We start from the raw sequence: 9,767 nt of genomic DNA, 5'->3' as shown, positions 1-9,767 counted from the left end.
TTTTACACGCATGTCCTTGGCCGTGATGATACACGCGCTAATACACGGGCCCGTTACTTTTTTTCCACAAGTCATTTTTAGCGTCTAGGAGCACGGGTATGAGCCCGATCCCTTGTAGTGTAAGTTAAATCAAGGAAAAAAATGAAGGCATGCATAGTGATGTTACAATAGGAAAACAAAGGCCTTGGGTGAATTGAGGATCTCATGAAAGCTCTCTTTGCACCAAACAAGAGGACTATTATGTAAGAAAACCTAACATAGAAAGTAGGATCAACACAATACAAAGTACTAAATTGCAAAAAGAAGTGGTGAATGAATAATATTATTGCTTGCAAACTTTGATTACAAGCCAAACCATGTGCTCCTGTAGGGAAAGACAATGAACTCGATGATAAACTAAGGCTGTAAAACTAGTCTAGATAAAGTACCCAGGGTTAACATCGATTTAGGTCAGCCATGTCCCATGACTTGGTCCATAATGACCAATTGATGATATCATCTGGCTAAAACCGGGCCCAAACTTGAGTTTGGACCTCATGGGAGTTTGGTGTGATAGAGGCTTGAACTTAAGTTGGAGCCTCATGGGCATTTGGTGCATTCAAGGTTAAGTTTGAGGCTCATGGGAATTAGGTGGAGAGAGAGAGAGAGAGCAGACAGTCTCCATAACAATTGGAATTATAGAACTTAGAATTGAAACTCATAAAGTTTAAATATCTTCGATCAACATTCTATACAAAAATAATACCCAGAGGCTTATGGGAATTTTACCCATCTCTCTCCCTCTCACCCTTGGGGTCCATTAAGAAGGTCATTGATAAATCTCAAATATAGCCTATGTAGAGAGAGAGAGAGAGAGAGAGAGAGAGAGAGAGAGAGAGAGAGGTGATCCATACAGACTTGTAAACTTGTCTTAGACTTCAAAGCTGAAGGCTGTAAGCTATCTTGTCCTTCATTTGAAGCCCACCACTAAGCAAATTTTGATGTTATAGCCTTCCTTTGAAATATTCTTCTTAGTGGTAGCCTTTACCTAAAGGCTAGAATCTTGCTTTGATGGCCAATGTGGACTTCAAGTTTTAGGATTACACTTGAACAATCTGGAGAGTTCTATTTTTAGCTTTCAAAATAAAAACAAAGTATATCCCATTCTTGAAATAATTAGAAAAGATAGAAAAAAACTACCTTACAATTGGCATGTATTAATCTTAACTATGGAAAAAATAAAATAACAAGAAAGGTTTTGGACAAGCAATTCCAAAAAGCCATGAAAAAACCAGACATTTTGCATATGCATTCCAAAAAAATGGCACTTGAACAAGTGTCAAATTTGGTAAATTGATATTTTAGATATGGAGGTGATAAGTCACATGATGGGATGTGGCTTTTACAAAGGTAATATGCTTTGGATATTCTATTTAAGTAGTTGTAAGCTAATATTAGTGCCAAAACTTCTTTAGCCTTACTACAACACATTAGGAGCACAACAACATTTTTTTGCAACGTTTTCAGAAGATAAATGTGGGGGGTAATAACGTTGCTTAGTAGCCTTTTTTCGTATTGTAAGAACATTGCCAACCAGCATTCTATACTGTTAAAAATAAAACCTTGCTCAACAGCATGGCTTGCAAAAAGTATGCCGCTTCTTTTGCCGGTGTATCATTTTTATCTTTTGAATGCACTAAACTTGGTTTATATCTAATCTATCACTTTTGCCTCTCTTACCGTATCCTCCTCAAGCTCAAGCAAGGTATGTCTTCTCTTTTCCTTCATCTCCTATGCAAACAAGCTTTCCATGAAAGCTTTTTTGTGGGGGTATTGCCATTCTCTTTCCTATCTAAGTTTTTCTTTTCTTTTTTTTTCCCTTCTTATTGAAGCTTAACCCTAATCCTATATTCTACATAGAAATCCTAATTAAGAGATCTCCATTAAAGTCTCACAAGGTAAGAGATCTTGATTTTTCTTAATAGTTTTCCTTCTTAATTTGGTTTGATTTTGTAGGTTTTTAACACATACAAGCTCACAAGGTAAGAGATCTCTTTTTTGTATGTTACTTCCCTCATGGTTCTACATGTTTATAGGGTTTATAAATTTTAGGGCTTTTAAGATTAGAGTTAGTTATTAATAATTTTTTTTCTTTATATGGTTTGATTTTATAGGTTTTCAACACATACAAGCCTCACAAGGTAAGAGATCTCTTTCTTGTATGTTACTTCTCTTATGGTTTTACATGTTATAGGGCTTTTACGATTAAGGTTTGTTATTTTTTCCATGCTCTATGGATAGCCTTTTAAGAGCTATGATTCTCCCAAGAGGTAGCCATATGCCTTAGATGAGACTAATGCATAAGCCTCATGCATGAGACTTATGCATAAGGCCATATGCATAAGCCTAATGCTTGAGACTTATACATAAGCTTTATGCATGAGGCTTATGAATAAGCCACATGCATGAGACTAACTTGTGCACAAAGCCTCATGCATAAGGCTCATGTATAAAGCTTATACATGAGGCTAGGACATAAAGCTTATACATGAGGCTAGTGCATGAGCCTTATACATTAGCCATATGAATAAGGCCATATGCATAAGCCTCATGCATGAGGCTTATACATAAGCTTTATGCATGAGGCTTATGAATAAGCCACATACATGAGACGTGCACAGACCCTCATGCATAAGACTCATGTATAAAGATAATGCATGATGCTTAGGCATTAGCCATAATTCTATATGCATAGTCTTTAGAGAGCTATGCATAAGACTCATGTTATCTTAAATACCAACATAATTGTAATGTTCATTTGTTTGTATGTCTATAGGTTAAAGTAGTGGACTGCCTCCTTACGCAAGATGAATATGCTTTGGCACTACAATGGGGTTTGGAAGCTCTATTTGAAAGGGTGGAAGACAAATGATATATTGTTATTACTAGAGGACATGCTTGGCAAGCATGTGAAGTAAGTATATTCCTAGAACCATAACCTTTTTGTTTTTGCAAAACTCATTTTCATACGTGTTAGTATTATTGTATTTTTATATCATGTTACTAGAAACGGTGGTGCAAATGTCCAAGCAAGAAGCAATGGAAATGTCCAAACGGTGGTGCAAATGTCCAAGCAAGAAGCAATGGAAATGTGAGAAGTGAATGGGGTGGAGCTGCAAGCAATTACAATAAAATCAAATTGCATGAGATGTAGACCCCATCAATGTAGCCTCTAGCTCCATAGATTTTCATTACGCTTTATTTTGTATATGAGCTTTTTGAAATCATACACTTATGTAATTCCGTCAAGTATTGTACTTGAATTTTGCCATTCCTAAAACTATGAATTGCAAGGGTTCTTTTTTTGTATTTGTCAAGTTTTACATTTTACTTGTCTAGGACGATGAGTAGGACATGAAGTTGTGTTATTTTTACTGTGTCTACATTAGGAAAAAAAGAGCTAGGGGGACAAACTCGGAAGTTTTGTGCAAACTCCCTAGTCTGCCCCACCTTTTTTTTATAACTATGTAGTACTTTTGCTCTGGTCAGCCAGGCAAACCCGTTGCAGTGAAAATAGAAGCTTTTTGAGCACCAAAATGTGCTCGACATCTCCGTATCCTTCTAGTTATAAAAGCACGACTATTTTCGCTACTAAACGCTCATTTTGTTATAGTGACAGAGCACCAACAACTTGCAATTTTTATGTGTCAGTTGAATCATTGTAAATGATTTCCACTATTGGTTTTTATCGAAGTAAATGTTGTCAGCTTGCAGACCGTGACATGTTAATGAGCGTACGCCCAGCAGTTTTGGGGGCAGTCTCAAGAAACCCATACAAACTATGTATATGATGTGCTCTCTATAACTTGTACTCAAAAACTCAAAAGATTAATATGAATTTAAGCTAAATGGGATGATTGTCTATGGTCAAGCATAGTATGAAGTGTATGGAATCCCAAAGACATCTGTGTATCACTACAAATAAATGTTTGAGGCTAGTGTATGCCAACATGTGCATGGAAACACATACATAATGAGAAGGTGCCTAGAGCATATTGGTATGGCTAGAGCACTAGTTCAAGACTTGGTGGACATGAACTCAGAGTGGATGCCTATTAAGAGTAGAACTATATTAAGCAAGTGGCCATATTATATGAGATCAACATAACACAAGTTGATTAATTGGGATATGACGAAAGCTATTCAAGTCTTCTTTTGGGAGAATTTGGAATAAAAATTTCCCACACATGGCCTTGATAAAGACAAGTGAGTTATCCAAGTGTAGCTTGTGTAGTTCACTCAAGCCAAGAATGGGGAGGGTCATTATGGGAACTTTGTGTTAAACGTTTTATGGTCTTCTCACCCCAAAATCATAGTTGCATTCTGTTCACATAGCTTAGAGAGGATGGATAAGCACCCTCTTGGTGATCGGGCAACAAATGGGCATCCAAGAAGCAATGTTTCACTTCATGGTGCTTTGAACTCAAGGGAAGTTTTAGACTACCACAATATCAGCGATGGTAAAGTGCCTATTTGTAAATAGATGTCAAGTGATAATGCTCATGCCACTTCCACAATAGGGAATCCCACACCACCTTTTAAAGTAGCTAAAGCAAGTTGTTCTACTTCCAATACAGGGCCCATAGTATCAAGAGAACCAACCACACCAATGCCTATTCTAGTTGACCAAACCATCTGCAAATGAGGGTGCTAGTGTGGGGCTTCATCATTCCATAAATTGCTAGAGAACTTGCTCCTACAACTAGATAACTGTGCAAGTGAAAAATCAATCAGTAATTATTTGCATATTTGTGTCTTCTTGTTGCAAGGGGTGTTCTCAAGGTTGTCCAATTGAGATTTTTAATGGTTGGGCGTACACATGAGGACATAGATACATTGTTTATTAGGTTTTTTGAGAAATTGAGAGTTGGCAATACCTTCACTTTACCACATTTGCTGGATACCTTAAGGACTAGTTTAACCTCCTCTCTAGTGCCCTTCTTGATTATAGAAGTCTTGGACTTAACCCCTCTCTAGATGGTTCAAGCGGAGGAGGAGGATTGTCTCTTTGTTTATGGTAGAGAACATGGTGTTTCCTAATGAAAAATGACTCAATCTTAAACTCCAAGTTGAAAGAAACAAAGAAAATGCCCAAACCTAAGTTTTTGAAATTTTTATACCTTCTCTTGCTCATCTTGTTGAGAATCTACACTACAATCACACAAGCCTCAAGCTAAAAAGATACTCCTTTTCCGAGGAAAAAGACTCTAGGTTCAATCAGATCACTCATCTCTTTCTCATATGGATAAGAGCCAAATGGGAAATATACACTTCTCATCTTTTTCATATGGACAAGAGGCTAAAAGGAGAATATACACGTCTCAAAACGAAAAAAGAAAAAGACTCACATCAGCAATTGGCATTAAAATTCAAAACTAACGTCAAATATAACGTCCACGGGCGTCAAATTCAAACCTATCATTGTCATGTGGCACGGGCGTCATGGTGGCGACCTCCTAAATCTAGCTATGGCATCAAAGCGCTCTCTCTCTCTCAATATTCGTCATCTCCAACAGGTTGCAATCCTCCTCACCAACCAGAAAGAGATAGGCAGAAGGATCATAGAAGGATGTGGGGAGGGGCTCTGCCCTACTCTCTGACTGTTATGTGTGACCACCCTACCCTTGGCTAGTAGACGGCTACATGCTAGTGGAGTGCAGAAGGCGCTCATGCCTGCCTGTGCTGCACCGCTGCCAATTGCTAGCTACTACTGCTGCCCCTATAGCACGGCATCAAACCTCAATGTAGCCTTCTTTCCATATTCCAAGCTGCCATAATCAGCCACACCGCCCAACACATTAATCCTTCATCTAGCCAAATCTGGTGGGGGGAGAGAGAGAGAGGGGTGATCCATACAGACTTGCAAACTTGTCTTAGACTTCAAAATTCAAAACTATGCCATATTTCAAATTTTCCAATAGCTTCATCCACATCTTCCTACTAAAATCATTGCTTAGCAATAAGAAGTAGAAAGAACCACCTAATGCAATGGTGGATGGTATTTTATCTACAAAGATCTGGATGTATAAGCTTTTAATGTGCCTTTGCACAATTCTTACTTTATGCATGTTGATGTTGCTAGCCCATTATACAAGCTTCATCCACATCTCACATCTTTAAAAATCACTACTACATGATAGCCTAATACCAGCGTTTATACCGACGTTATTAAACGGGGACTAAAAATGCCCCGTCATCGGTATAAACCTCGGTATGAGCGCCGGAACCACGACGTCGGTATTTGTGTTGGGCCCTCATACCAGCGCGTATACTGGCGTCCATACCGACGCTCATACCAATATGCATACCGGTGCACATACCAGCGCGTATAAGGACGTGCATACCGGCGAATATACCGGCCCTTATACCGGCATACATACCGGCATATATACCGACGAATATACCGACGGGTATATCGACATTTATACCGGCGGATATACCGACGACAAAGCAGTAATTTTTTTGGACAAAATGGTGTTGCCAGGCTGCCTACAGTCAACAGGACTCAACAGCAGTAAACAGATAGTACCATTCTGTCCAAAATAGAGCACAAAAGACAACCGTGTTCGTTTTTTTATTTTTCAGATAAACAAGAAAATAAACATTACTCATGAATATTTTGATCATATACCAATAGTTTAAAGGACTTACATTATGGTAATGCCTCCCAATTGATCATATACCAATAGTTTAAAGGACTTACATTATGGTAATGCCTCCCAATTGATGGTCTCTCCTTCTGCTTCAAGCATCTCAAATAAGGCCACAAGGCCATATTTGTGAGCGTACTTCTCTTCTCGCCTACTTGGTGGGTGATTCATGGCCAACTCCTACATAAACGATTAACAATTACAACTTTTAGAAATCAACATTTAGCCCATCCTACTAGTTATAAATGCGCTGTTACTTTTTCTACTACACCCTCATCTTGTTGTAGTGCCTCTTTCTTGTCTCATTCACTACCAAGCTATGCCATATTTGGAATTTTCCAATAGCTTCACCTATATCTTCCTACTAAAGTCATCGCTTAGTAACAAGAAGTAGGAAGAACCACATAATGCAATGGTGGATGGTATTTTACCACAAAGATCTCGATGTATAAGCTTTTAATGCACCTTTGCACAATTCTTACTTTATGCATGTTGATGTTGCTAGCCATTATATGAGCTTCATACACATCTCACATCTCTAAAAATGCTAGTAAATGTGCCACAATCCCAAACCTTTGCATCTCTTTTTAATTCTACAAAGCTCAGGTGGTGCTCAAATCTCACATGTCATGGTGTCTGCTTGTCTATTCTTGTGTGTGTGTTTACTTGCAAGGAGCTCAAGCTCACCCTTTCTCCCACATTCTTCTCACTAGAAGGGTTATGTGTTTTTTGGTAAACTAAGTCGCATGCGATGTAACACATATAATAAAATAGTCTTGACATCCACACATAATGTCTATAATAGTGTCTTCTTAATCAGAGTTTTAAAAAAAACACCGGTAAAATATTATAAGTATAGATGGGTTAGCGAATGTTTTTATTTGTAAACCTAAAACTTTAAAAAACCTAAGCGAATCTTTGAGATTTTCTATCTTATATGATAGCATGTAGTATGCTTTTGACGAATTTGTCTCTTTAGCCCACTAAAATTGAAAAACCAAGTGGGCATTTTTTCCTTTTTTTTTGTTGGTGAAATAGCTTGACAATATCAAAGACCCCTCTAAAATAGGCCTTGGCCTAAAAAGAGTCCCTTTTTTTCCCCTTGTTCTTAATGGATCATGTGTTGTGTAAAAAAATAAGATATTTATAGAACAAAATCAAATCTGAAAGGAAAAGCCAAATTGAGATTCATCACTTTTGTTCGTATTAAGAGTCTAAAAAAAACTCGAGGTCTGTTTATGAGATTATTCTCAACCCATGTTGTGTAGAGAAAGTGTATCATTATAAATACAACACACTCTCCACTTATCATTTAACATGTCTCAGAGTTATCATTTTAAATACTATACACTATCCACTTATCATTTAAAATATCTCACAGATATCATTATAGAATGTATACAAATTCTTCACTCATCATTTGAAATGTATCGCAATGTACACTTTTCAAGTAGTAACAAAACAGGTCACCTTTAATATATAGGTATTCTGAATGTACAATATATGATTTATATAGATAAAGGATGAAGACCCACTAGTAATATAGTAGGGTGCACACTGGGGTTTGAACAAAATACTTGATTACATGCTAAGGTACTTGAACAAAGTACCTTAAATACTTCACTATACTTGGGATATGAGTGCTTGCACTTGCACACACACACACACACACACACATAGTTACTTGCTCTCTCGATTGGCCATGAACAAACTTACATTGATAGTTGTCCAAGCAAGGTTAGTGTAGTAGATAGACTCAAACCTTTGGGCCATCCAAGATAAGATACGACTCGACAATGCTCTTACCCTTTGCTCCATAATCATAAAGGTAGCTTCGTGGTCTTTAAACTTCACTTCTTTGTAAATCGGTCCATTTGTGAGCTCCTTTGCAGGAGCGATCAATGCAGTGGGTGCTGCATCACAAAACATTGCTATAGACAACCTTGAATTCTGACGATTGGGGTAACCCTATGCTCGATGCTCTTATACCTCCCATTTGTCAAAATCTGAAACCATAGATAGGAAATCTTATCCATCATAAATAGAATATACTAGTAACATTATTACTAATGGTTGAACTTGAAGCACCCTTTAGAGCTTAAAAGGACATTTTAAGCGCGTCGATTGTTATTGACGCTCTCAAATTTTCCAAAGGTTTCAAGAGTGGCACCTAGAAAAAGTATAGAAGTTTCAAAATAAAAAATCATGGGCAAGGTGTCATGAGAAAGAGAGAGAGAGAGAGAGAGGTAAGAGTAGAAGGTTGAGGCAAAATGTTAAAATATATAAATAAATATTAATTTACTAATATTATATATATATAACGTAGAAATGAAGCATGCTTGTATGATAAATGAGCATAATTCTAAAGAAGTCTAGATGTTCCATAATGTGATCGGTGTTTCTATTACATCATCTTAAGAGATGCAGGTGTATCTGTTGATGTAATTTTTGAGATATGTATATATATATATATATAGATATATAGATATATTCCTCCCCAAAAAAAGAAGTCATCTAGATGTTAATGAAAGCTTGCAAATTTGAAGTGAAGGGGGAGAAGGGATTTTGAGAATTAATTGACATAGTACCTCCACTTGGTCCGCGATGTTGATGACGTTGAGATACACACACACACACATTTATTCCCCCCAAAAAAGAAGAAGTTTAGATGTAATTTTTGAGAGTTATATCTATATATATACACACACATTTATTCTCCCCAAAAAAAGAAGTCTAGATGTTAACGAAAGCTTGCGAATTTGAAGTAAAGGTTTTCTAATGAAGCTCTCATCTATCAAAAAAGAACGAAATAAAATATGCATCTATGATCTAGACCAATGTAAAAAAAAAAGTCATCCTTTAGTGTAATTTTCATAGCTCAAATAAAATGATATTATCGTGACATTTAAAAGCTATTTTTAGTATTTCTTAAATTTGCAAATTGTCAGATTCACAATTTTTCCTATAATCTTACCATATGTAGATGCAAGCCATCACAATACACATTTCGCAAAATTCATGCCTTTTAGAAATCGTTTGCCTTGTTAGTTAAAAAAAACAATTTATAATTAACCAAAA

The 9,767-nt window shown here is 36.9% G+C and overlaps 1 long non-coding RNA gene across 1 annotated transcript; it reads right to left on the bottom strand.

The window, feature by feature from the left end:
- Positions 1–8,140: 8,140 nt before the first annotated feature.
- On the bottom strand, positions 8,141–9,557 carry LOC147627898 (uncharacterized). Its single transcript, XR_015268390.1, has 2 exons — positions 9,278–9,557; positions 8,141–8,695 (listed from the first exon to the last, which is right to left on the bottom strand). It is a non-coding gene; the product is annotated as an uncharacterized LOC147627898 (long non-coding RNA).
- Positions 9,558–9,767: the final 210 nt, after the last annotated feature.

This window comes from Cibotium barometz, chromosome 20 (assembly GCF_041138505.1).
Source record: "Cibotium barometz isolate CiBa-2024 chromosome 20, ASM4113850v1, whole genome shotgun sequence".
NCBI lineage: Eukaryota > Viridiplantae > Streptophyta > Polypodiopsida > Cyatheales > Cibotiaceae > Cibotium > Cibotium barometz.
The sequence above is the reverse complement of the archived record's forward strand: the minus strand, read 5'-3'. Positions and strand labels throughout refer to the sequence as shown.